The following is a 26,163-nucleotide window of genomic DNA, read 5'->3' as shown; positions in this document are numbered from 1 at the left end:
GAAAGACAATCCCGTTTTAATAGAGGAACGGATATCATGGCCCTACAAGAGAAGAATCAGTTGCCAAAAATTGACAGCTTTAGAATTCAAATGCTGAAGTAGGATTGCAGACTCATTTGTTGAACAAGCGTTAAAATTATCGACTGACTATCGCCGGACTGGAAAGAAGTCGTTTAATATCATCAAAGCTCAACAGACTGCATCAGAGTTCATTTCCATTTCTGTTTGAGCTATTTACACCATTCCAACATTTTTAACAAAATCACAAAAAGTTACGAATATTGTAAATAATAAACAAATTATGTCCAGGAAAATGCAGTTATAATCCATTAATCAAAAATTACAGGGAAAAAAATGATAAGAAATCAAAACACATAGGAAGTAATAATTTAGAAGTCAAACAACAAAAACCAGCATTACTTTTCCAAATTTTCACAAGACTGGTTTCGATGGTTTTGACGAATCATCATCCTCAGCTGCCAAAGTGCAAATGAAAAAGATAACATATAGTTTTTAAGTAAGATAAGAATGGCTGGACAAGAGTTAAGCTACTGGCACCATCTATTGATGAAACGAGAACTAAAGCATAATTTCCTTAAGGGGACTTATACACCTTAAACCCCTCATAATCTTCGAATATGTGACTATTGCAAGAATTGGGATATTTTATTTATTTTAAAAGCAATTAATTCCAACTTTTTACAGCTGACTACATGATATAGCTGCTTTGGAAATTAGTAACCAGAAAGTTTGTGTTGCCACAAATATTTTTGTAATTTAATCCTCTTTGTGACAAAATATTTCGCCATGTTTCCACCTTGCTCGCATGATATTTTAAAAATGGCTAATGGTACATACTTAAAATTGGATGGAATTCCTTATATGGGCTCTATTTTCTAACTGAACCAACAATCTGATGAATATTTTAATATTGAAAAATTTTATGGACGAAAACATTACAAATTTTTTTTTTAATAAAATACATTTTATAAACTCAACTCCAAATAAAATAAAAATTTAACATGAAATTTTTAGAATTTTAGGTTCACAGTAGTTTCCAGATGTTATAAAAGCTATATATTAAATATGGAATTAAATTATGAAACAGAATGTTTTAAACTGTGCGCGCAAGTTGGAAATATGACGAAAAATGTTGTCACAAAGCAGATTAAGTTATAAAAATATTTGTGGCAACACAAACTTTCTGATGACTATTTCAGAAAGCAGCTATATTATGTAGTCAGCTGTAAAAAAATGGCAGTAATTGCTTTTGAAATAAATAAGTTATCCCAATTCTTGCAACAGTCACCTATTCGAACATCTTATGGGTTTTAAGGTGTATGAGTCCCCTTAAAGACTGAAGGCAAGGATGGGTCGGAATTAGGGTCGTTAACTAGAATAGAAAGATTTTTATGAATGTGAAAAGCCTCTAGAAAAATCTAATTCACCTATGAAAGATGTTTTTGAATAACTTCGGCTGCAGAAAATTGAAAGTATTATTTTCGGACCAACAATGGTGGGCAACAGAGGACTTCTGTGTTTCCTTTTTTCTAACATATGCCTCATGTTCTTAACGCGAAATTTTAAGTAATCTCTTATAATGTATTTCTCCCACCTTCTTAGCATACCTTCGTGGTGTATTAGTCAGCACGCTCGGCGCGTATTCGAGAGGTCCATGGTTCGTCCCAGCGAAGGCGTTGCTCATTTTTCTTGTCTCCTGCTTCAAAAATACCTAATGTCTCTACACTCTTAATTTGACCAATGTAAATTAAACTACACTGGCAAGGAATACTGTAAATACCCCCAGGTATTCATATCCGGAATGGGGTCTTTGAGTGTAGAAGTCGGAGTTTTATTGATAGACTACTCGTTTTTGAGAAAAATAGTCCTTTATTCTGTCCATACATATAAATATCACTCATAAACATCGTTCAGATGTATTCGAGAGCGGCCTAAATGGATATTTTCATTGAAATATGATACCAGAAAGTTTTCGCGATTACAAAACATATTTACTTCTGAAAATGAGAAAAGAACCATTTTAAAGTACTCACGTGATATTCAAAATGTCTTTAGGTGTTATTTGGGTAATACAGATATAATAGAAAATCCATTACTCGTGCTTGAGACTTATTTTCTCTAAAGCAATATGCTATACTTAAACAGTTAAGCTAGATGTTACGTAGGCTGCAATATTCCTCGCTAGATACCATTTAGTGCTTAAAGTTATAGAAGTAAACTAATATCATTTATTAATTATGATGCAATTAATGCTTAATTAGTAAATTATATTTGTTAACTTTTAAAAACTGTGTTTATTCTTTCATGCAATTTTAAATTCCGGTATTATGCTCGTTTATTTAAAGGTAAAAAGGAAAAGCAGGTGTGCAGGTAATGCAAGTAATCTAAGAGTGTGATATTTCAATGGATGTGAACCACACTAGAGTTATTTCACACAATGAAAAATCTTTGCACTGTTACTTCTGTTTTTTTAATGTCTTTAGCTTGAGAATGTGAGAGTCTTGGTTGTACAGGTGATAGGCAACTGCGATGCTTGAAACGATAGGATAAAATATTTGGATAAATATCCATACATTTTTCCATCTACATTAAGTCATTTTCAGCTGAGATTAATTACTTTCTGAATTGCTTATTTTGTTTCCTTTATTTATGCAGAAACCTGTCATTCTTCTAACGTCGTTTCTTACTTCCTTGTGCAAAATAAAGGAAATATTATAATTACGAGAACTTTTGAGTAACATATTTCAACAAAAACATCCATTTTGAACGCTCTCGAATCCATCTATAATATGTTTCTGCATGACAACTGTACGTAAGGACTCTTTTTTGTTTTCAAAACGGGTTACAAAAAGGATTTAAAATGAATTCAGAAGCGATTTTTTTCTTCACGCCTGTTCGTACATACGTATGTACGTAAGTCAAAAATAAATAAAACGTTGAAATTTTGTGCATGGGTATGCTATAGCATCTAGTTGGGTATCTTCCTTTTTCGTTCCGACTTCAGAAAAATTTCACTCTGTTGCAAAAACAGTTTATATATATATTCACACTCTGTTACCCGGCTCGATGAGCTCAGTGTTTTATTCTTATATGCTTTAAAAGTGATTGAATTAGGTTTTTCTAATGTTTTGATTAACAATGAAAAGGTCAGTTGGTGGGCCAACTGACTTTGTGCCAACTTCAGTGTCTTTTTGCCCAGTAGGACCAAAAGTTAATTTTCAATTTTGTGCACCGAAAATTTTATCTTTCTGCCTGCTCGTCGAATTACTTGTTTTGGCGGAGAAACTCTAATTTTAAATTGTAAATTTTTTTAACTGCATCTGGTGTTTTAGATTTTTCTAATTTTTAATGAAGATGTTTTGAGTTTTTGTGCATTTTAGGCTTGCTGAGAAATGAGAACTGAATTGATTGAATGACAAACATATCTTCAATGATCTTCAATTCAAAGAAGCAAGTTTAAATGAAGCGCAGCAAAATATGTCTATAAATTAACAGCCGTACTAGGAAGTCATGTGACATCCACGTCACATATTTTTATAAATATGCAACATGAAAATCTATTGTGAACGAGTTCCCTAATTGCATTATTTTAATTCCGAAACCAGCTTTCGGTTTAGGTCAGTCTTCTATAATTCCTTCAAAATAACATCTTCCATGAATCATGAGGAAATATAGAAGTAAATTCTAAAATAAATGCGCCGGGAAAGAAAGCACAAATTATGAATTGTAACCAAGAATATTTTTTGCGGATGCGTTTCTCCTTTTCTAGCCGACGCGTGAAATATTTGCTGTATTTTATAGAAGAGTAGCTACAGCTGCTGTTGGAAATGTTGAAAAATGGCTGCAAGTGATTTTGATTTATTCCAGGTACACCACATTTTATCAATGTTTATTTATTGAGAGTTTTAATCTGGGTGAGAGTTAGAAGTTTTCGCCTTTCTAGATTTTAGATTTATTGTTGCAATTGCGTAACATGTATTTAGCAAACATATGATTTGTCGCACTGATAACACTTGTAGGGTTTATATTTATTTTAACTAACATTTATTTTAAGTTTAAACTATCTTTCCTGTCAAGCCTTACTTTCCCCTGGAACTGCCAATGCCAGAGTATGTAAATTTTAGTAGAACGCGCAAGGATTCAAATTATCAGCGGAAGTATTCTGAGTTAAATAGAAAGGAAACGAGTTCAAGGTGTGCTGTTCTTACTTCACGAGCGCGGAGGTAGTTAGCCAGAAATTGAAGAACCCCGCGTTTCGGCCTGTGTGCTTGGAGAACTGTTAATCGTTCATAGTGATATTCAAAGTTTGCTGAATTAGCAGCGGTATTGTAAAACGCGGTGAGTTTAGTTATTTTTAGAGAGCCTCGTAATTAGAGTCATGTTATTATTTTCTTTTCAGGTTCTTATTTTTATTTTACCGCCGAGTCGGCGTAGTTTGTGAGCGTCAAGAGCACGCACTTGTAATTTATTACGTTGAATAAAAAGGGACTTAAACCCTTAGCAAGACTCTGTCATTTTTCCAGTTTCAACAGTCACCTCTTGGTTGCGTGCAAGTTGGAGGCGCGCAACTCTACATTGGCGCCCGAACACTTATCGAACTGAAATGGCTAAAAATCGGATGGAAGCCGCTGGACAACAGCAAGAAATGGCAAGCGAATTGGAAGGATTTGGATACCTGGTCCAGACTTTGAGAGCGTCAATCAAGCCAAACGTCAATTTCGACGGAAAAAATTCGGTGGCGATATTTCTAGAAGGCCTAGAAAATCACTTTCAGCTCTACCCTGTGCCTGAAAGACAAAAAGTTGCCATCGCCACATCTGCCCTAAGAGGACAGGCCGCGCTATGGTGGAAGAATATAGGCAAATTTTTATTAGGGTAATTTGGAAGCCAGACATATACATTTGAAAATTTCAAAAAAATCGTTAGTAAAGGCCTTCCCCATAGTGAAAGATCGAGCAAAGCTAGAAGCCGAACTATATAGTTTCTATCAACGGGATATAGAAGAGTTGACGGACTTTATTTTGCGAAAAATTAAGCTGACGAATATGCCGTATAGGAAGAAACCCGATGCAGAGATTATTGAAATAATCTTATCAAGATTGTTACCTGCTGTTCAAGACCACTTCGAAATTAGAAACCCAAGAAGCAGAGAACTGAAGAGAGACCTAGCCCTTCTACAACCCAGACGACGGTATCAAAAAGAAAAACTGAAAACTTTCAAACTCCAGCATTTAAGAAAAACAAGAATGCAGATGCACCGCGTAAAGAAACCGTGGTAAAGAGGAAAACACCACCTACAACGTATCGCATGAGAAATTATACATCAAGGAGAACGCTCCCAGGGCCAGAGAGTCAGTTGCAAGCAAGGCCGCCGTTCCGGAAACTGAAACGGCAGCAGGAGGAACGAAAATACCAGGAACAACAGAAGAAATTCAAGAAGGACTCCAGACCGGAGGACGTCAAGACCAGCCGTCCAATGGAAAAACGAAAACGACAACAACCCGACGATTACTCCGCCAAGAGGCCAGCATGCAGAGGACGCAAAAGAAAAACTAATGTGGACGACACTCGGAGGTCAGTAAGGAGAAGATTGACGTCCATGAAACCTATAACATGGGAACAATATTGCCAGAAAAGAATGACGGAGTTTCAATCATCGAAAACTCAAAGATAAGTTAAAATCTTCTATAATTTTTTTTTTCTCTTTTGTTCCGAAATGTTATGCATAAGTACGAAGCTCTATGTTTTGACGAAAGTCAATATGTCTCGGTTGAAACTTAGTTTTGTTTTACTTTATTTAGCTAAGGCAAAAGTATTATTTTCTTTAAGTATAAAAGCTAAGAACAAGCATTTGCTGTTGGTCGAAAGACTAATTCTGTTATGTTAAAACCAAAATTTGGCCGAAGATAAAAATAACTTCGTATTCTTGTATTAATAAGAATTTTAGTTTCAGTGCCGCCAGCTTGGCGAAGAATGAGTAAAGTAAAAATTTATTTTCTCTTATTCATTTAATGGTAAATTGTAAAAATCATATGTATTAAAATTTTGTAAATGTACGTAAATACTTGAATGTTATGTAAAAGTAGAATTTAGTCTAGAAGCATAAAATTTTAGATGCTAAAAGTAAAATGCTCAAAAGCAATGAATTCAAAATTTAAGTATTAAACTGTAGATAAAGTCATGCTTTAGAGCGAAATCCTGCATGTTTAAAGATGAATGAGGGGGAAGTTAGAATGAATGTGTTTTGTAGGGTTCTCCACCTACACTTCAATTTTTAAGAATGTTAAAGTAGCTCATCGAGTTGTAGAATGTCGAGTAAGGTGTGTCTATTTGGTCGTTGAATTCTAACAAATCATGGTGGTTAGGGGAAGTGTTGTAAGACTAAAACACGAATATTCCCGTTTGACACCACACATGGTGGAGAGCCAGGGTAAAGTTAAATTAATGCTTGAAAAATTGAATGAATGTGAATTAAGCAATAACTAAGGAAAACGAATCGTTTAAAAACAAAAATTTATTCAGTGTCAAGAAAGTGTAAATTATAATGTATTTAGAAAGATACTGATACTTATTCCTTCCAGATGCTGGAAGGAAAAGAACAAGATTTATTGATGAAGTCCAGGAAAAGTTGCTGTAAGAAGAGAGATTTATAAGTATCGACAGAAATTTAGTATACAATTTGTTACATAAGATTTTTTTTTTTTTTTTGTGTAAACGAGGCTCTCGAGAGTTAGTTCAGAATTATAGAAACTTACAACAGGTCGTTTGTAGGACCTGCTTCCAAGTTTTCCAAATTCTGGCAGCGGCAAATGTAGGGTTTATATTTATTTTAACTAACATTTATTTTAAGTTTAAGCTATCTTTCCTGTCAAGCCTTACTTTCCCCTGGAACTGCCAATGCCAGAGTATGTAAATTTTAGTAGAACGCGCAAGGATTCAAATTATCAGCGGAAGTATTCTGAGTTAAATAGAAAGGAAACGAGTTCGAGGTGTGCTGTTCTTACTTCACGAGCGCGGAGGTAGTTAGCCAGAAATTGAAGAACCCCGCGTTTCGGCCTGTGTGCTTGCCTTGGAGAATTGTTAATCGTTCATAGTGATATTTAAAGTTTGCTGAATTAGCAGCGGTTTTGTAAAACTCGGTGAGGTTAGTTACTTTTAGAGAGCCTCGTAATTAGAGTCTTGTTATTATTTTCTTTTCAGGTTCTTATTTTTATTTTACCGCCGAGTCGGCGTAGTTTGTGAGCGTCAAGAGCACACACTTAAAATTTATTACGTTGAATAAAAAGGGACTTAAACCCTTAGCAAGACTCTGTCATTTTTCCAGTTTCAACAGTCACCTCTTGGTTGCGTGCAAGTTGGAGGCGCGCAACTCTACACACTTCAAACGGCAATACTTCTGTTTTATATTTGGTTTCGTAGATTGAAATTAAGTTTAAAATATACTCAATTTCTGTCATAAATTTGTGGGATAATTTCGTAATGATCCTGAAATTTTAAGATTCTGGTGAGAGAGTTAGCGAATAAGTGGCAGCAGTTAACAGTCAAATTTAAAGACTGACACTGGAGCACTTTATGTACGCCTTGCACACACACACACACGAAAAAAAAAAAAAAAAGGCACAGTTCTGAATCTCCTGTTCTACTGGTCCGATTGTCGAAATTTAACTTGCGTTTTCCATGCTTCGAAAGTGCGACTTAGAATATATATTAGATATATATATAGTATTGTTCTAACATTATGTGTTTTGACATAAAATCGGACTTTTTCTACCAATTGTTTCTTCAATATTTCGATTCTACGACTCAAATTATGCCTTTTGTTAAGAACTTTATGGAGAAATTTAAAAATTTATCTTGGCGCAAGTTTTTTAGTTTGTGCCAACAAGAATTCACTTGGCGAACTTCTTAATTTATAGCAACCTATTTTCCTTACCTTTTTACTTCCTTGTACGAAGTAAAAAGGAAGTATTGTAATCACGAAAAGTTTCAGGCAGTATATTTCAACGAAAATATCCATTTTGACCGCTATCGAATGCAATTTAACGATGTTTTTGCGTTATATCTGTACGTAAGGACAGAATAAAATACTCTTTTCCTTCAAAAAAATTCTAAAACTGCTTTAAAATGAATTCTGAAGAGAATTTTTCGTGGTGTCTGTACGAACGTATGTACGTACGTGCATACGTATCTCGTATAACTCAAAAACGAGTAGCCTCAGAACGTTGAAATTTTGTATATAGGACTGCTATAACATGTGGATGTTCACCTCGTATTTTGGTTGCAATCGGCCGCACCAAACTTATATAAATATAATTATATATATATCCACTCTGTTACCCGGCTCAGTGATCTCAGTTTCTTTACTCTTATATGTTTGTAAATTGTAACATTTTTTGCTTTAAAAATGATTGAAGTATGTTGTTTTTATCTTCCGGTTAAGGTTTTTATGCCTTTAGTAAATCTCTATGCAATATTTTTAGAATTATCAACAATTTTAAAGTTGTTTAAGTGCCGCGAAGCCTAATAATTTTCTTGATGGCGGCCATTGCTTGTTTACATTTGAAACAGCAGGATAGTGGATTTGTTGCCAATCTAAAAAACTTAGCTTCGCAGCAACAAAGATAACGTCTTCATTTATTATTGCGAATTAAATCATGCTTTATCCTTTCTGGAATTTTTTCGAAATTTAAGATTTACTTCGTAATTTTTAATACAGTTATTTTGAGTTTTTATGTACTTTTGCCTAGTCGCGAAGTGAGAAGTGAATTAATTGAATGAGGAATACTCAATCGTCTGTGAAACACTGTTCCTTTTTTGTTTTGTTTGCTTAATTTCTTTTATGCGTCATTCTAGTTTTATTATAGTATTTGAATAGAACATGTGGCAACGATTAGACAATTCTTTAAATGATGTAAAGTTATAATATGAACGAAATATAATACTGTTAAGTGAACCTAGCGCGAGAATGTCGCTATGATAAACAAATAGAATGAATTTTAAAGAATGCATTTATTCTATTGTGGTTTATGCGCTGTCGGCGAAGTAGATTTAATTCAATCAAATACGTTTAAATGAAATGCAAGAAAAAATGCGTATAATTTAATATTCCGTACTAGGAAGTGATGTGGTGTACACATCAGATTTTTTTTCGTTGTGCACGAGCAGGAAAAATGTCATCGGTCATATTTTCAAATAATTTTAACAAAGTGCTCAATTATTTGGTGTTATTATCACTTATAATAATTTCAAAACGCGGCAATATGTATATTCACGTATATCTTAGGAAATTTTGAATAAAAAATTCTAAATTTTTGTAGGTATGCCTAGAAATATATCTAATTTAAGATGATGCTAAAAATTTTATAGTAGGTTATAATTCGGAATTGTTTTCGAAAAATTTATAAAAATTATTTAAAAAATACCAATTTTAAAAGTAAATTATAAAAAAGGGTAAATTTTATTTGAAATGAACCTAAATTTCGAAATGTAAAGGATAGAATCAAATAAGTTTAATAAAAGAAGAGCTATTAATAAATATGTACCAAATTCAATTAACATGGAGGAGCTAATGGGATTAATTAATCCAATTAACATGGAAAGCTAATTTTTTAAGAACTACTCGTGCGAGTTTTACAAAACTTGGCACTCTTGCATAATTTGAGTCATAGAATCGAAATATGGAAAAAATGATATGTTAGTTCAGAAAAAGTCGATTTTGTGTGAAAATACCTATGTTAGAAAATTGCTATACATAAATTTAACATATATCCTAAGTTACGGTTTCGAGGCATGAAAAACACAAGTTAAATTTCGACAATTGGTCCAGTAAAACGGGAAATATAAGAAGAATTGGCTCATTTTTTTGTGTAAGGTATACATTCTTCAGTAAATACATTATGCAACTAATCGTGTTTCTTATTACTACTTTCTAACATTCTTGAATTAACATGAATGATATGCAACAAAAATTCGTTCTATCGTTCTTGCAACGATCATTTTACAGCCTGTATCATTCGCTATTTTTCTGGACGAGAATGAAATTCTGTATAAATAAAGCTACTTATTATCGCTTCCATGGTTTCACGAATTATCCCTTTTTAGCCTTTTTTTTTTTTTTTTCTTCTGAATCCTGTTTCGAGCATAACATTTTTGTCGCATATCGTTTAAAAAATTTGTAGTGATAACGCATCAATTATTCGCGTTATTCTTTCTTTAATTCTATAATTTTCCTAACAGAATAATGCAATAATACTTCGCATCTAACTTTATCGTTTGCTTGACTTCAACGTTTGCTTCTGCGTTGCTAGGGAATGTGGAGGAAAATTATGAAGTAGATAAAAAAGAACAAGGGAAGGTGTTACTTTTATCCGAGTTTTACAAAATCATGACAGAATTCTGCTTCGGAGTTGAACTGACAATTAAACGTTAAAACATTGTCCATGCGCCTACTTTTTGTTTCCATGTACGTATTGTAATCGTGAAAAATTTCGGGAATCATATTTCAACAAAAATATCCATTTTGATTGCTCTCGGGTCTAATTATATGATGTTTTTGCATGACATGTGTACTTATAGACATACAGACAGAAGAAAGAACTCTTTGTTTCCCAAACGGTTTGTAAAATGGATTTCAAAAGGATTCGGGAGAGATTTTTTCGTCACGTCTGTACGAATGTATGCACGTATGTACTATGTATCTAGCATAACTCAAAACAGAGTAGCCTCAGAACTCTGAATTTTGTATATGAGACTACAATAACATGTAATTATGCACCTTCCTTTTTGGTTGCAATCAGCGCACCAAAAGCATATAAATATATATATACCCATTTTGTTATCCGGTTCGGTCATCTCAGGTTTTTTTTTATTCTTATATGTTGATAAATTGCGTGTTTTTGCTTTGAAAATGATTGAATTATGTTGTTCTTATATTCCGGTAAAAGTTTTTATGCCTTTAGTGAATCTGTGTGCAATAGCTGTAGAATTATTAACAAGCACAAAATTGTTTGGCTACTAAGCCTAACGAAGCCGCAATTTTTTTATTTTTTTTTTATTTATTTACTTTTTTTTTTTTTAACATTTGAAATGTTAGCAGAGCAGTGATTTGAGTCAGTTTCTGCAATAATTTCAGTGTCTTTTTGCCGAGGGGGACCAAAAGTAAACTTTTAGTTCCGTGCACCAAAAAATCAGTCTTCTTGCTTGCTGGCCCAAATGCTTGTTTTTGCCTAGAAACTCTAATTTTAATTGTAAAAACTAATTTTAACTGCATTTGGTGTTTTAGGTTTTTCTGCATTTTACAATTTTTATTGAATATGTTTTGTGTTTCATGTATTTTTTCCTTGTCACGAAATGAAAAGTAAGTTAATTAAATGAGAATAATATCTCTAATGAAATTCGAGGAAATAATTTTAAATAAAATGCAGCAAAGAATGGTATAATTTAAGAGGCCGTACAGGGAAATCATGTGGTGTCCACATGAAATTTTTGTTGTAGGAAACTCGTGCTGAAAATAACAAATGTTGTTTATTTACAATAAATCTTTTCCAAACTTAATAATTTCCCCGCATTCGTCATTTTTTTCTTTAATTCTTCGAACAACGAAAGACTGAAATTCCACTATTTATACTCCTTCATATTATTATGCACTTTTACATTTCCTTATTCGTATCATATCATTTTCATTATTATGCTAATTAACCGCATGCAGTAGGGCAAATTTCTTAAGAGTATTAACAATTTAAGCCCAATGTTTATTTGCAATTCGTCCACATTTAAATTTTTCCGAATACTATTTTCGTTTATATCTGAGGTCAAAATGTGGCTGAACAACCTGTACCTTACTTAGCCCTCTCGTGATCACTGAGCGCTTCAGAAATTTGATTAAAGTCTGCTTCTCTTTCTGGTATGAATTGTCAAGGAGGTCTTAACAAACCCATGTAAAGAAAAACATTAGAAATATACTAGTTGGCTGTGTTTCCATCGTTCGAAAGCAGAAATGAGAAAAACAAAACATGCATCATTCCTAACTAATGAGTATTCGCTGCTCTTTCTGAATCCCGATCTCTCATCAGCGTAAAATTAATTGAATATTTGGAGACGGGAGTCTAACAAGAGGGAGTTAGTAAAAAAAGAATAAAATTGTATATTGCAGTCCGGATAATCCTGCATACTCCAAATTCGCAATATTTTGAACAACGCAATTTTGTAAAAAAATATTGATATTTTCTCTTCCCGAAACAGTGTTTTAAACGCAGAAATGAGAGCTTTCTAGAAAGACTAATTAGCGCTCGAAAATCTAATTTTAATCTGCTTTGCGGATCCTAATTATTCTTTTATTTCTGCTTAACTTCATTAAGTCGTTATAAGAAAAGATTTACCCCCTTCTTCAATGCGAAGAATGTAACGAGTCATTTAAAACTGCATTCAGTCTCAGGCTAACGAGAAGTTCATGATGCATACGTGTTTTCCAGATGGGTAATTATTCATCTGAATTTCGGGACAAAAAATATTAGGTGGTTTTCTTCTTTGTTATTGGATCTTCCAACAAATTTGTACCACTCCTGGGTGACTGATTATTTTAACTATTTTTAACTATCCCTTTAATTGCACCTAGTTAATTGACTTATTCAAAGATAATCCTACAATTACAACTTATTTTAATGAAACGAGCGAAACGTTTCTGTTAATTTAAATTAACATAAATTACAACCAAAAAATGCATTTGAAATGATTTCACTCCCAAATCTCGAAAACAAGCTAGGTATCTAAAAATGCAAGTATTTCCTCTTAAGAAAATAGTGTACTTGTCTTTTCAGCTACTATAGTGTTGCCAAATGTTGCCTAATTTACTGTTAGATACTGCAAAAAGATACGTAATTAAGTTTTCCAGTGAAATATAATAAATTTATTTGTAACATATTCTTACGAATTTTGCACACAGACAGATGATTTTAGTGTACTTGCATGTGAAATTGCTGTGTTTCTTTTTTATAATGTAACATTAAAATCTAAAAGAAACAAGCTATGCTGGAAAAGTAACAATGCAGGTGCAAGTCCATTTAATATTGAGTAAATGGGTAACTCGATAATTTGGCGAGATATCACCAAGCTGGCAACGATTTTGGCGACTAATTTTTGTCGCCGAATTTGGCGAGAAAAGTAACCAAACTTAGCGACCATTTGGCAACATTTCGGTCCGGTCCTTGTATCACCGTAATAGGTAATGTAATTGATCACTATATTAGCTGTAATCGTAATTTGACCCTCATATTGCCTTCCCGTAATTTCGAAAAGCAGAAAGTACTAGAAATATCTCGACAACCGGGGAGGAGCTATATAAGGCCAGCGAGATCATCTGCGCTCAGTTGCTGCCGTACTAGTTGTTGTTGTTAGCTGTTAGTTCAGCGTGACTATCTCTGGTTTAGCTTCGCTCTTTAGATGCGCTTTGCATTTTGCTGTGTTTCACATTCCTAGTAGTCTGAAATTTAACTACTGGTTGTACTCTGATATTGTGAAGAGTTGTACAACTATTTCTGTGGAAAGTTCCAGATCTCTGAAGTATTACTTTTGATAGAAATAAATTTTATCAACCCATTATCGGACCTATATACTTTCAATCTATTACGAACCCGTACACACGCAACAATATTTAATATAAAAATGACAGACTATTATACTTCATTATCGTAAATTTAAAGTTTTCATGGCATATATGTGTGCAAAAAATATTAGAATATTTAAAATAAAATTAGCCTGTTAAACTCATTTAGTATGAACATCCTGCAATATTTTGAAAAAGACAAATCTTCTGTAAGAGAGCTACGTCGCTTTCAATTGCCAAGCCAGTTTTTAAGACAGTTTTTGAAGAAAAGACTGAGAAATGAGGTCCATAAATTTTCTTTCGAATTGGTGGCATAAAATTCTGATAAAACTCTTCCTTGAATTGAAAAGGCTGAAGCTTAAATTGCGAAAGTAAAATTTGTTGGAAACTGTATCATAACTTTTTAAGACGGCGAATTGCATTTAATTAAGCTATTTCGTCATCCTAATAAAACTGGAGCTAAAATAATCTTTATGGAGGACTATAAATGCATTTCCAATAAAAATAGCTTTTATGCTTTAATGCACATATCTGAAATTCTAGCTCTAAATTACGTTCATTTTAATCGGTTTTTTTTTTTTTAAGACATTAATTTTTCTGTCAAAATGACAGACAGAAAAGCACTAAAAACATAGCAATATTCCCAAAGTTTACATTCAGAACATTTTTTATTTAATGTAGCTTAAAAAATTTAAATGTTTTACTAAAAAAGGAAATAGTTGAATATATTTATGACTATACATTCTTCAAAATAAGCATTTTTCACAGCTACACATTTTTATTAATTTTCATAAGTCTGTTGGAAACATTCTGAAACTTAAATATCTCTTTAAACTAATTCCACTCACAGGATATGTTGAAATTTCTGAATCGTTATGCTTTCAGTTTGAAAAGGCAGTCTTTCAGGTAAAAAAAATGTAAGCTTGAGAGTAAAAAGAATAACAGGAGGAAATAAATAAATACTTCTAAAATTCTGGTAATATTAAAGTGCATTTAGCTAGATTAACCTTTTACACGCCAGTGTTCCATAAATGGAACATCGAATTTAAAATTTCATAAAAACACAGTTTTATTAATATTGCTTTATATAAATTATTACATGAAGAGTAAATATGGATTTACTTTTTAGTAGCAATATAATGCTTCTAAAAGAAATAGTATCTTGATAAAAAAAATTCATTATTTCACCTTTATTCCTACTTTTCTATGAGCAAAATTTAAAAATTCAAAGAAAATGAAAACTTCAACAAATGCTTTTAAAAATCAATGAGGATATTTAAAAAGGATCATTTTATGCATGGACAGTAAGTTATCATAGAAAGATGATTATTATTTTTTATTATGAAGTAAGAAATGTGGATGTTCCAGAAAGGAAACATTGGCGTATAAGGTATATTTTTTAACACGATGAAATTACTTTGATTGCCGTGAATAGAGGCACGACTCCCGTATATCCCCCCCTCCTGTCCTTTCTCACATTCCTATAAGGGTTTGAAGTGAGTTACTCACAGCTGCTAGAGAAAAGCACGTGGCGTTTCTTGATAGGCTAAACGCTAGAGGTTGTTTATGACTTAGTGAAAAAGGCGTATATTTTGGAGTGTGGATTTCATTATTTTCCCATTGTTTAATTTTTCGTCAGTTCGTGAAGATAAGCTACGCTGATAAGATGTCTCGTTCAAAATCATTTCAGACTGTTGAAGAGGCATTGGAATAATTTTATACATTATCAGATGATGAAGAGTGTAATTGATATTTGCCAACTGCCTCCAGAAGAAACTGGATGTTTGACAGATGAGGAAGATGTAAATGAAGATATTTTTGAGCCTATTCTGCCACCGGATGCATGTGGAAAAATCGAAATTTCTAATAAAATAGTTGATGATGAAATATCTCAAGAAATTTCATTCGATCCTCAAGAACCTTCATCTTCAAAGGAAGGATTTGAAGCGAAAACTAAAGACGAAAGAGAAAAACATTGAACATTGCAGGCGGAAAAATTTTAATTTTAACAAAATTCTAAAAACTGGCAGCATTGAAAATATTTGCGAAGTGTTTCCTGAACTAGTTACTTTATCTCCAGTTGAGATTTTTCACAAGTTCTTAACTAGAGAATATTTGCTGCATTTAGCAAATACAGGTCTTTATGCAATGCAGAAAGAAGTTTTACCTGTAGATGAAAATAATATTGTACAGTTTTTTGAATTACTTTTGTTTAGCGGGTATAATCCAGTACCCGGCGAAGATTTATACTGAAGCACTCAAGAAGATTTATCTGCCCCAGTAGTTTCTTTCGTAATGCCAAGAAATAGATTTCGAAAACTGAAAAAATATTTTCATATTATAGATAATACCACGTTGGCATTAGGAGATAAAACAGGAAAAGTTTCTCCTTTTTATGAGGAACTGGAAAAACGCTTTCAACAGTTCGGCATCTTCCATTCCAAATTGAGTATAGATGAATCGATGGTCCCTTTTTATGGTCATCATTCGGCTAAATGTTCATCCGAGGTAAACCAATTCGGTTTGGTTATAAAATATGGATGTTGTGCTCCAATAATGGCTATCCATACGCAATGAGAATCTATACCGGGAAAAGTTCAGTAACAGAAAACTTCCCTCTGGGATCTAGAGTTGTGTGGGAACTTTTATCAAGTGTTGAAAATCCAGGTAAGCATGAAATGTTTTTTGATAACTTTCTTCATCCCACAAACTGTTCACGGATTTATCTGAAAAGAACTTTAAAGCAACTGGCACAATTCGGGATTTTCGGACTGGAAGATGCCCTCTCAGATCTCCAAAGGAAGCTTTAAAATGGCAAAGAGGAAATTTCGATTACCGAAGTGACGGACAAGTTTACATTTGCCCTTGGAAAGACAGTGCTGTAGTAACTGTAGCATCCAATTATTCAACGCATGAACCTGCCACTAAAGCTAAGAGATTCTGCAGAGCCCAAAAAAAGCAAATTGATATTCCTCAGCCGTATCTTATAAAAGTATACAATGAAGGAATGAGAGGAGTCGATTTGCTAGATGGACATCTTGGATCATATCGACCTATGTTTAGAAGCTAAAAATGGTACTGGAATCTATTTAGTAACGCATTAAATATGGCTGTAGTTGCCGGGCGGATTTTACATTTACATTTGCACAAAGGTGCAGAAGCAGAACTGTCACATCTAAATTTCAGGAGAGAAGTAACTTTATGTCTGCCTCGCATGAAACCAAAAGTCCATTCATTTCCTGGACCTAGTGCACATAACTCTGAATCTTTGACAAAATCGGATTAGCATTATCTTGTGCCATCAACACACGGATGTTGTGCTGTATACTAGAACAACAATAAAAACAAATTTTTTGAATGCGAGAAAAGACTGAATCAGAAATTCTTTTCTAACTATCATGGACAGTAGGAAAAAGCCTCAGAACATAAAAACAATTATTATTTTTGTCTTTATTTATTGTTCCAAAAATGTTGGTAAGTTTCTATTTTTACTTGTATTATTTAACTTTTTATTCATATGATACCTGCAGTGTGAATTTTTGTACGGAGATTATTTGTTACTTCTTTATTTTACAACTCTTTTCCTTGTTTCAGTATAAACTGCTAACAATTAATGTAAAATTCTTTTATAAATTCCTGCTTATCAACTATGTAATTTTTGTTTTAATTTATTGCGAAAGCTTTTTTCTGTGGAAGCTTCAGATCTTCTCCTAAGAAACTTTGGTGGCGTAGCTTTGCAGTTCTAAAGGTGTAGGCTCCCTATTTTTCTGCTTAATCTATGTTACTTCCGAATAACGTTGAGAAATTCACTTGCTAATGCTGAAAAAGTGCAAACAAAAATGAAGCTTCGAATTAGAATGTCAATAATCACGTTTTACAAAAATCATGTAAAAAAAAAAAAAACGTTTCCCGCCAATGTTCCATTTACGGAACATGTTATGAATCATTTAAAAATTGTTTTTAATTTTTTTTTTCATCATTCTTATATTTGAGTTTTAAATCAATTTTTTACAACAATACGTTTATTTTACTTTCGCATAGTGTGGCGTGTAAAAGGTTCACAGGATATGTTGAAATTTCTGAATCGTTATTCTTTCAGTTTGAAAGAGCAGTCTTGATTCTGGTAATATTAAAGAGCATTTCACTAGATTAATTTCAACCACACTTCTCGGTGAATGCAATTTCCAGTTCTGAATACCTTACATGTATGCCACAGAACCTTTCTTACTGCAGGTGAAAAGGAAAATGTACGCCCCTCAGCCGTGTTGTGACATCATTAATGCTTCTAAATTTTGATAATATATAACATTTTAGGCCAAAACAAATTGCCTAAAACGGGGAGGATAACTAACTTATCGGTGCACCAAAGTTCAAAGTTAAATTTTGGACCCCCATTGGGCAGAATTACACTTAAATTAGAGCACCGACTGACTTAATTCACTATACTACTAACTATATAAACAAATTTCATCTCATTAGGCTTAGCTCCTCTTACACATTTTAAATTGTTGATAACTCTACAACTGCTGAATTCATATTAACTTAAGTCATAAAAACTGTAACTGGAACATAAGAACAGCATAATTCAATCAGAAAATTCCTAATTTGTAAATCCTTTAATATTCAAAACCTTTAAAACAAAAATTTTATCAACATATAAGAATAAAAATTAATTCACCGAGTCGGGTATGGGGTGGGTATGAGCTTTATGAACGAAAATTTAACGAAATTTATAAACTAAAGAATATAAAAGAAGAGGAATTCAATCAGCTTCAATGCCACTTCATCAGGAGGAGGAACATTGAAATCAATTGAAATCCCTCTTCCGTAAAAAAATCCTTGCTGTTCTGTATCCAGAATTAGCCGATGAACCATTCCAATGTATTTTAACTATAATAGTTCACCCGAAAATTCTAGCTTCTCGCCAAAACAAGGAAATAATAAATTGAAATCAATATTTTACCTTTAAACAAAGATTACCCAAAAAATTGAAAACATAAGTGAAATAATAAAATATTTTAGTGAAAAATTCAAATCAAAATTTTACCTTTAAACGAAGAGAACTTTATTCACAGAATTGAAAACGTAAGTATATATATATATACATGTTTACCCAAAACGAGGACTTCAGCGAAGAACCTTAAGAGAACTTGAGCTAAGCTATAGTTCTTCATATATATATGTAAGATAAAAAATATGAAAGGAAACTTTTAAATTTAATTGGCTATAACCTCTTTTATTTTTTTATTTAATTTGGAGACTTCATCTCTATCTTAAAAATGGCGCTATAAGTCTAAACTGCGTCATTCAAATTAATCGTACGATCCTGCGTAACGCATAATGCAGATACCTCTTGCCCCATCAAATAATTAGAAACCAAAACTTTTATTAACTCGGAACTGAAACTTTTGACTCGCTCCCTTCTTCCTCTGAATCACTGCGTCTCTTTTTCGCTTCAACTTCTGGGAACTTCTGGTTCTTCAACTTCTGGTTGCGTAAATGCTCTGCTATGCTCGCTTCTATCGCCATAGTATTAAAAATGTAATGATAGCATAATTTTTGAAGCACTGCTGTAAGAACGGTGAGACGTAGAAGCGTAACAATGTTGTTTAACGTAGATACTTGATCCATATTAAAGAGGAACAATTCGTGCCAGATTAATTTCCTTTTTTATTTAAATTCTCATTTGTGGCCACAATTCACTTGGCACTCCAATCGTTTCTATTTCCAGAACATTTAATATGTAAAATATAAAATATCTACCTTTCAAATGATGAATTAATAGTCCTTTAACTTCTATCTTCATTCTAAAAATAACACAGCAATATGTTTACTAAATGAAAAAGTACTAATTACTAATTATTAAATGAATCTCTTATTTGAAATTACTAATTACTAAATGAAAAAGATTCGTCATCTAATCTGTATTACGCACTTATCCATGAAATCTGAACCCAACATCTCTACATTAAACTGTCATGTGATCTGAAATAGAATTCGTACAAATGCTTGATTATGCCCTCTTCTTTTCTTCGCTCAGCTCTTCTGCTACCTTCCGCTGTGTCGCTAGCCACGCAAATTTTACTTTTATAAATTCGTCCATTGTTTAAGACGTAGGCTGTACGAAATTGAGTGGGGGGTGCATAGCGCGTGATAATGTGCATTATCCAGAAATAAAATTATTTGTAGAATTTAGACAATGTCTGCAAGTTTTTTGGTTTAATCATCCATCGTTCTAAGTTCAAGTTGTCTTTAGGTTAATGATGCAGAGCACCACGGCCAATCCGCTGCAACTTACTCCTACCAAGTCATCTTACTACAATAATAACGCAGTCTTATCACAATAATAGAGCAGTTTTATTGCATATATATATATATACGTTTGGTACAGGCAACTACAATAAAAATGGCAGGTGCACAACTAGATGTTATAGCAGTCCCATAAACAAAATTTCAACGTTCTACGATTAATCGTTTTTTGAGCTATTCGAGATACATGCATAGGTAAGTAAGTACGTACAAACGTACGTACAAACGCCCTTCTGAATCCACTTTAAACACATTTCACTGTTTTGGATACAAACAAATATGCTTTATTCTGTCTGTACATATGATACGAGGAACGCAGCCCGACTCTCCTGGCAGACTTTACGTCGTCCTATGGCAAGCCAGAAATAGCACCTTCAACAGACATAAAGAATATAACTAAAAAACAAAATTCAGATTAAAATTGTCTGTACGTATAAATGTCGCTCAAAAAATCATTCAAATAGATTCTGAAGGTTAAAATTTGATATTATGTTTGAAATACGATACCTGAAATTTTTCGTGATTACAGTCCTTCTTTTAGTTCCTATAAACAAGTCTGTATGAATTCCAAAAATCCAAATTAAAGACACGAACTCTGAAAGTCATATTCCTTTTGCTGACTTTCTGCCGACTTAATTATATACCTCAGTAATTATTTAAATTATACAATATAAAGAACGAATTTAGTGATAAAGTGAAAGACTATTTTGTGCCCACAAATGCTGTTTATAAGATTTATACAATGTAGAAAGGAAACGTGAAGCGCATACTTCAGAGAAGAATCTTAAGGGAACTTGAGGTAAGTTATAGTTCTTCAAAGAAATGCAGCTAAACATAAAAATCTTGGAATGAATGCGAAAACTGAATATTTCATGACAAAATATATACTTCTTGAAGCAAAACATTCTGACCAAGAAAAACCTGTTATACCAACTGCTATTTACTATTCTAAATTCTACAGATGTATTTATTCTGTGTCTAGACTTTCAAAGCGCCATCTTTCAAATGCGATTTAATTTCCATTTATCCTGTCAGATTTCCATGGCGTGGGGCTGCCCGCCGATTCAGTATGGTAGGAGATAACACTTTTAAATTCTTTTGCATAGATGCGTTTTGCAGCAGTTTGAGTAACACGATGTTTCTTTAAGTAGAATTATTATGGATATATTTTTAATTATTTTAATCATACTATAATATTTCTTGCTTTTTTTAGCAAAAGTATATGCAACTTCTTCCCAAAATATATTTTTTTCTCATTATAATCATGATGGAACAATCTTTTGAAATAGTGATAATATATTTATCTATGACACTGAATAATACCTTAGAAAAGTAAACTACCTGTAAGATTTTATTTTTATAAAAATATCTGCATTATGATTCACAAAATTTTAGTCCCTTAAATTTTCTTTAAACTTCGTATTGTGTTTTTTATATAAATTTATAATGCATGCAAAATATTTATAAAATTTTCTTTGGTTTAAGGTATTTCTCCCGCTTTCTTAGCATGCCTTCGTAGTGTAATGGTCAGCACACTCGACGCATATCCGAGAGGTCCCTGGTTCGAGTCCCGGCGAAGGCATTGCTCCTTTTTCACATCTTCTGCTTCCAAAAATCCTAATATCTCTACATATTTACATGTTATAAGGTATTTCTCCCACTTCCCTAGCGTGCCTTCGTGGTATAACGGTAGCACGCTAGGCCGGTACTCAAGAGGGCCGTGGTTCGATTCCCGGCGAAGGCCGGTTGCATAGTTTTCATCTTTTCTGCTTCCGGTTAACCTAATGTCTCTACAGTGACACCCGAACTAAAAGGGTTGTGAATGATGATTCTCCACACCCAGGATTTGGCGACTATATAGGTCCCCTAAAACCCTAGTCGCCCTTTAAAAAAGGGGAGTATATAAGGCATTTCTCCCACTTCCCTAGTGTGCCTTCGTGGTGTAACGGTAGCACGCTGGGCCGGTACTCAAGGGGTCCGTGGTTCGATTCCCGGCGAAGGCGGTTGCATAGTTTTCATCTTTTTTGCTTCCGATTAACCTAATGTCTCTACAGTGGCGCCCGAACTAAAAGGGTTGTGGATGATGATTCTCCACACTCAGGATTTGGCGACTAGGTCCCCTAAAACCCTAGTCGCCCTTTAAGAAAGGAGAGTATATAAGGCATTTCTCCCACTTCCCTAGCGTGCCTTCGTGGTGTAACGGTAGCACTCTGGGCCGGTATTCCAGAGGTCCGTGGTTCGGTTCCCGGCGAAGGCGGTTGCATATTTTAAAAAAGGGGAGTATATAAGGCATTTCTCCCACTTTCCTAGCGTGCCTTCGTGGTGTAACGGTAGCACGCTGGGCCGGTACTCAAGGGGTCCGTGGTTCGATTCCCGGCGAAGGCGGTTGCATAGTTTATATCTTTTTTGCTTCCGATTAACCTAATGTCTCTACAGTGGCGCCCGAACTAAAAGGGTTGTGGATGATAATTCTCCACACCCAGGATTTGGCGACTAGGTCCCCTAAAACCCTAGTCGCCCTTTAAAAAAGGGGAGTATATAAGGCATTTCTCCCACTTCCCTAGCGTGCCTTCGTGGTGTAACGGTAGCATGCTGGGCCTGTATTCCAGAGGTCCGTGGTTCGATTCCCGGCGAAGGCGGTTGCATATTTTTCATTTTCTCGGCTTCCAAAAAATCCTAGTGTCTCTACAATGTTACACTATCTGAAATTAAAAGGTTTAATTTCTTTGTCACCTAAATATTTTATTCTAGCTATCAAATTGCTTCCAGTTGTTGGTAGAGAATAAAGCACTCAGTTTTTGAATTTAAGCACTTATTAACTTCAATTCATATCATCAATTTGCTAAACGTTTTTGTCAGTCAGATATTATAAATTTAAATTTAATTAAAATTCTGAGAGATTAGCTCAAAATGTAATTGAAATAATATATTCGAGAATTCCGTTAATGTTCTTCTACTCCTAAAATTAAATAAAAGGAATGAATTTTAAATTAGGTGTAATTACGGATCTTCGTTAATATCATAGTAATCAATTTCAAGTTGTTAACTAAATTTATATGCAACATTTCATAACTGACTTTTGCGTCTCTTTGTTCGATATAATTAAAAATTTTCTCCCTAATTCAAATATTTTAAATAAAAATTCTGACATGGACACCATATGACTTCCTTGTATGGCCTATTAAATTATATACATTTTTGCGGCATTTTAACTTATTTCCTCGAATTTCATTAGAGATAAATTTCTCATTCAGTGAAGTCAGTTCTCACTTCGTGGCAAGGGAAAAGTACATAAAAACTCAAAACATCTTCATTCAAAATTTTAAAATGCAGAATAACATAAAACACCAAATACAGTTAAAAGCAGTTTTAAAAAAAGAAAAAAAAATCAATTAAAATTAGCGTTTTACGCAAAAAAAAAACAAGCAATTGTGCCAGCGAACGGGAAGATTCGGTGCACAAAATTAAAATTTTAATTTCGGTCCCAAAAAATACTTAAAAAAAGACACTGAAGTTCAGGCACATATTGACTTAATTCACTATCCTACTAAGAATTTTAAATGTAAAAAAATAACGCCTTCGTTAGGCTTAGTATCAATTAAATAACTTTTAAAGTGTTTAAAATTTAAGAACTATTGCATGCAGATTAACTAAAAGCATAAAAACCTTAATCGGAACAAAAGAATGATATACAGACAAAAGTCGTTAATTCGGACACCCATAATCCGGAATAATCTATAATCCGGACCTCGAAACAAACTTTCTGCGCATGCGCCGCGTTGACACATGCGCATAGGCGTTTACGCGTGTGCGTAAGACCTTTACGACTGCGCATATGCGTGTGCGCAAGTGCAGAAAGTTAAACGCAAGTGCGTTTTATGTATAACGGACGGTATAAGCTAAAATTATCTAATTATCTATTTCAGTTAATGTTGATGATTGCGTTGTTCCTTAATCTTCGAATTGGATCTGGTTTATTATTTTTTGCAGACTGTAAGAGCAATTTTATAAAAGTAAACTTGAACTTTCGATTATGCCAAATAGAATTTCAGATGCTGGAGCTCCCAAAGGATCTACAAAACGAAAGTATGTTTCGATGTCCATCAAACAAAAAGTGGAATTGCTGCAAAAAATGGATAAAGACATGAAGAAGGTTACAGAGATGTTAGTGAAAACGAAAAAATTTCGATTGACAAGTTACTAGGTGTTCTCGGCACAGCAATTACGGGACTTCAACAGCGGAACTTTGTAACTGAACAAGAAATTATGACTGTTTATAGAATTAAAGAGAAAGTATTATCACATAAAATGAAGCAACTTAAACAACTTACATTGAAAGAAATGTTTAATAAAGTAAACAAATAAATATTAAGCTTTTTTTTTTTTTTTTTTTTTTTTTTTTTTTTTTTTTTTTTTTTATGTAAATTTTGATACCCTTTAGATCATAATTGTTCATTTCATAAATTACGGTTTCATATTTTTAATTTTAGAATTTCTGCATGCCATCTTACGAGATTTAAACTGATGATCTATAATCCGGAAAAATCGATAATCCGAAATCGCCGAAGTCCCGACGAGTCCGGATTAACGACTTTTGACTGTAATTCAATCATTTCTAAAGTAAAAATTGCACAATTTACCAACATATGAGAATAAAAAAAACTGAGCTCACGAAGCCGAGTAACAGAGTGGATATATATGTAATAATAAAATTCTGGAATTTTGAAGAATACACTTAAAATTCTAACTGTATGTTCTTTTCATTTTTAATGGCGACGTTTTCTTATATGAAAGTACGTGGAATTAAATCACAACCCCTTAGTCAAGTTGTTTTTCCCGCCTTTTCTACACGTACAGTTATAGAATGTTCTGGAAATATTTAAAGCGAACTGGATTGGCTGACGTCATTTCTTTAAAGCTCCGCCTTTCCAGAGGCTATAAAAGGACTCGCAAAGGAAAATCGGGGGCTTTTTCTTAAATGTCACGATGCAGTAAACTTCATGCAAAAAGTTATTAGTAATTCTTTTTATTTACTCCGGATATCTGATTTTGTCTCCTGAATAATAATAAATGGATCCTGTGTTTTTTAAAACTTATCGTCTGATAATTTAAGCTACGACTAAAGCTGGTACATCACATATACAGTGGTGGCCAGAATTGGAGACATTTTAGAAATTTTTACGTTTTTGAACTTTGTATGCTTATAAAAAACGTTACGTTTAACAAAATGCAAACTTGTATATATCTTTTTAAAGAGAATTTATTACTGAATTCAATACAAAGCACAAAATTCAATTATTTGCAATACAAAAAAAGTCAAACGATAAAAGTTATCGATATACATCAGATAGTGATGATTGCAGTGAGTTATCAGTACTTTCTAGGATACCCTTTATTTTTGATTACAGCTTCATATCGACGTTTCATTGAGCTGACAAGTGTTTTAAGCTCTTCTTTCGTTATTACATGATGCCAGGAAACAATTAACGCCTCAATTAGTTGCCTTTTATTTGATGGGCGCCTCATTTGGACAAGAATTTTCAAACGGTGCCACAAATTTTCGATAGGATTGAGGTCCGGACTGTTTCCTGGCCATGACAACAATTTAATGCTCTTTGTACGAAACAACTCTTTCGATATTTTGGCCATGTGGCAAGGAGCAGAATCCTGCTGAAAAATAAACGAAGCATTGTTGGAAAAGAGATCTCTGATGGAAGGTAGAAGTTTTAGTTCTAGAATAGTCTCAATGTATTTTTTGGCATTCAGTGTCCCATCAATGACATGAAGACGACCAATACCATGTGCTGACATACATGACCAAATCATAACACTAACTGGGTTCTCCACAGTTGTTTGAATGCAGTCAGGATGTAGCGCTTCTCCTATTCTACGTCTTACATATTTTCGCCCATCACTACCGAATAACGATATCTTAGTTTCATCACTCCATATAACTTGTGACCACTGAATCATCTGTCCAATTAATGTGTTCCTTTGCCCACTGTAGTCTTTTTTTTTTCGTTGCTGAAAATTAAGATAAGGCTTTTCTCGTGGAATTCTACCTCTCAGTCCAACATCTGTTAATCTTCTCCTGATTGTTCTTGAACTGACAGAAACACCAGCATCATTCAGATCACTTCTGATGGCCGCTGATGACATTTTTCTATCTTGGAGACATAATCTTTTTATTCTTCTGTCATCAATAGATGTGGTGCACCTTTTCGGCCTTTTCC

At 33.5% G+C, this 26,163-nt stretch overlaps 2 non-coding genes across 2 annotated transcripts; both read left to right on the top strand.

The window, feature by feature from the left end:
- The first annotated feature begins 21,439 nt into the window (after positions 1 to 21,439).
- On the top strand, positions 21,440 to 21,512 carry TRNAM-CAU (transfer RNA methionine (anticodon CAU)). The gene has a single exon. It is a non-coding gene; the product is annotated as a tRNA-Met (tRNA).
- A 985-nt stretch (positions 21,513 to 22,497) lies between these two features.
- TRNAT-UGU (transfer RNA threonine (anticodon UGU)) lies at positions 22,498 to 22,569 on the top strand. The gene has a single exon. It is a non-coding gene; the product is annotated as a tRNA-Thr (tRNA).
- Positions 22,570 to 26,163: the final 3,594 nt, after the last annotated feature.

The sequence above is a fragment of the Stegodyphus dumicola genome, chromosome 10 (assembly GCF_044657685.1).
Source record: "Stegodyphus dumicola isolate Sdum_Otavi_A_Nest chromosome 10, ASM4465768v1".
Taxonomy (NCBI): domain Eukaryota; kingdom Metazoa; phylum Arthropoda; class Arachnida; order Araneae; family Eresidae; genus Stegodyphus; species Stegodyphus dumicola.
The sequence above is the reverse complement of the archived record's forward strand: the minus strand, read 5'-3'. Positions and strand labels throughout refer to the sequence as shown.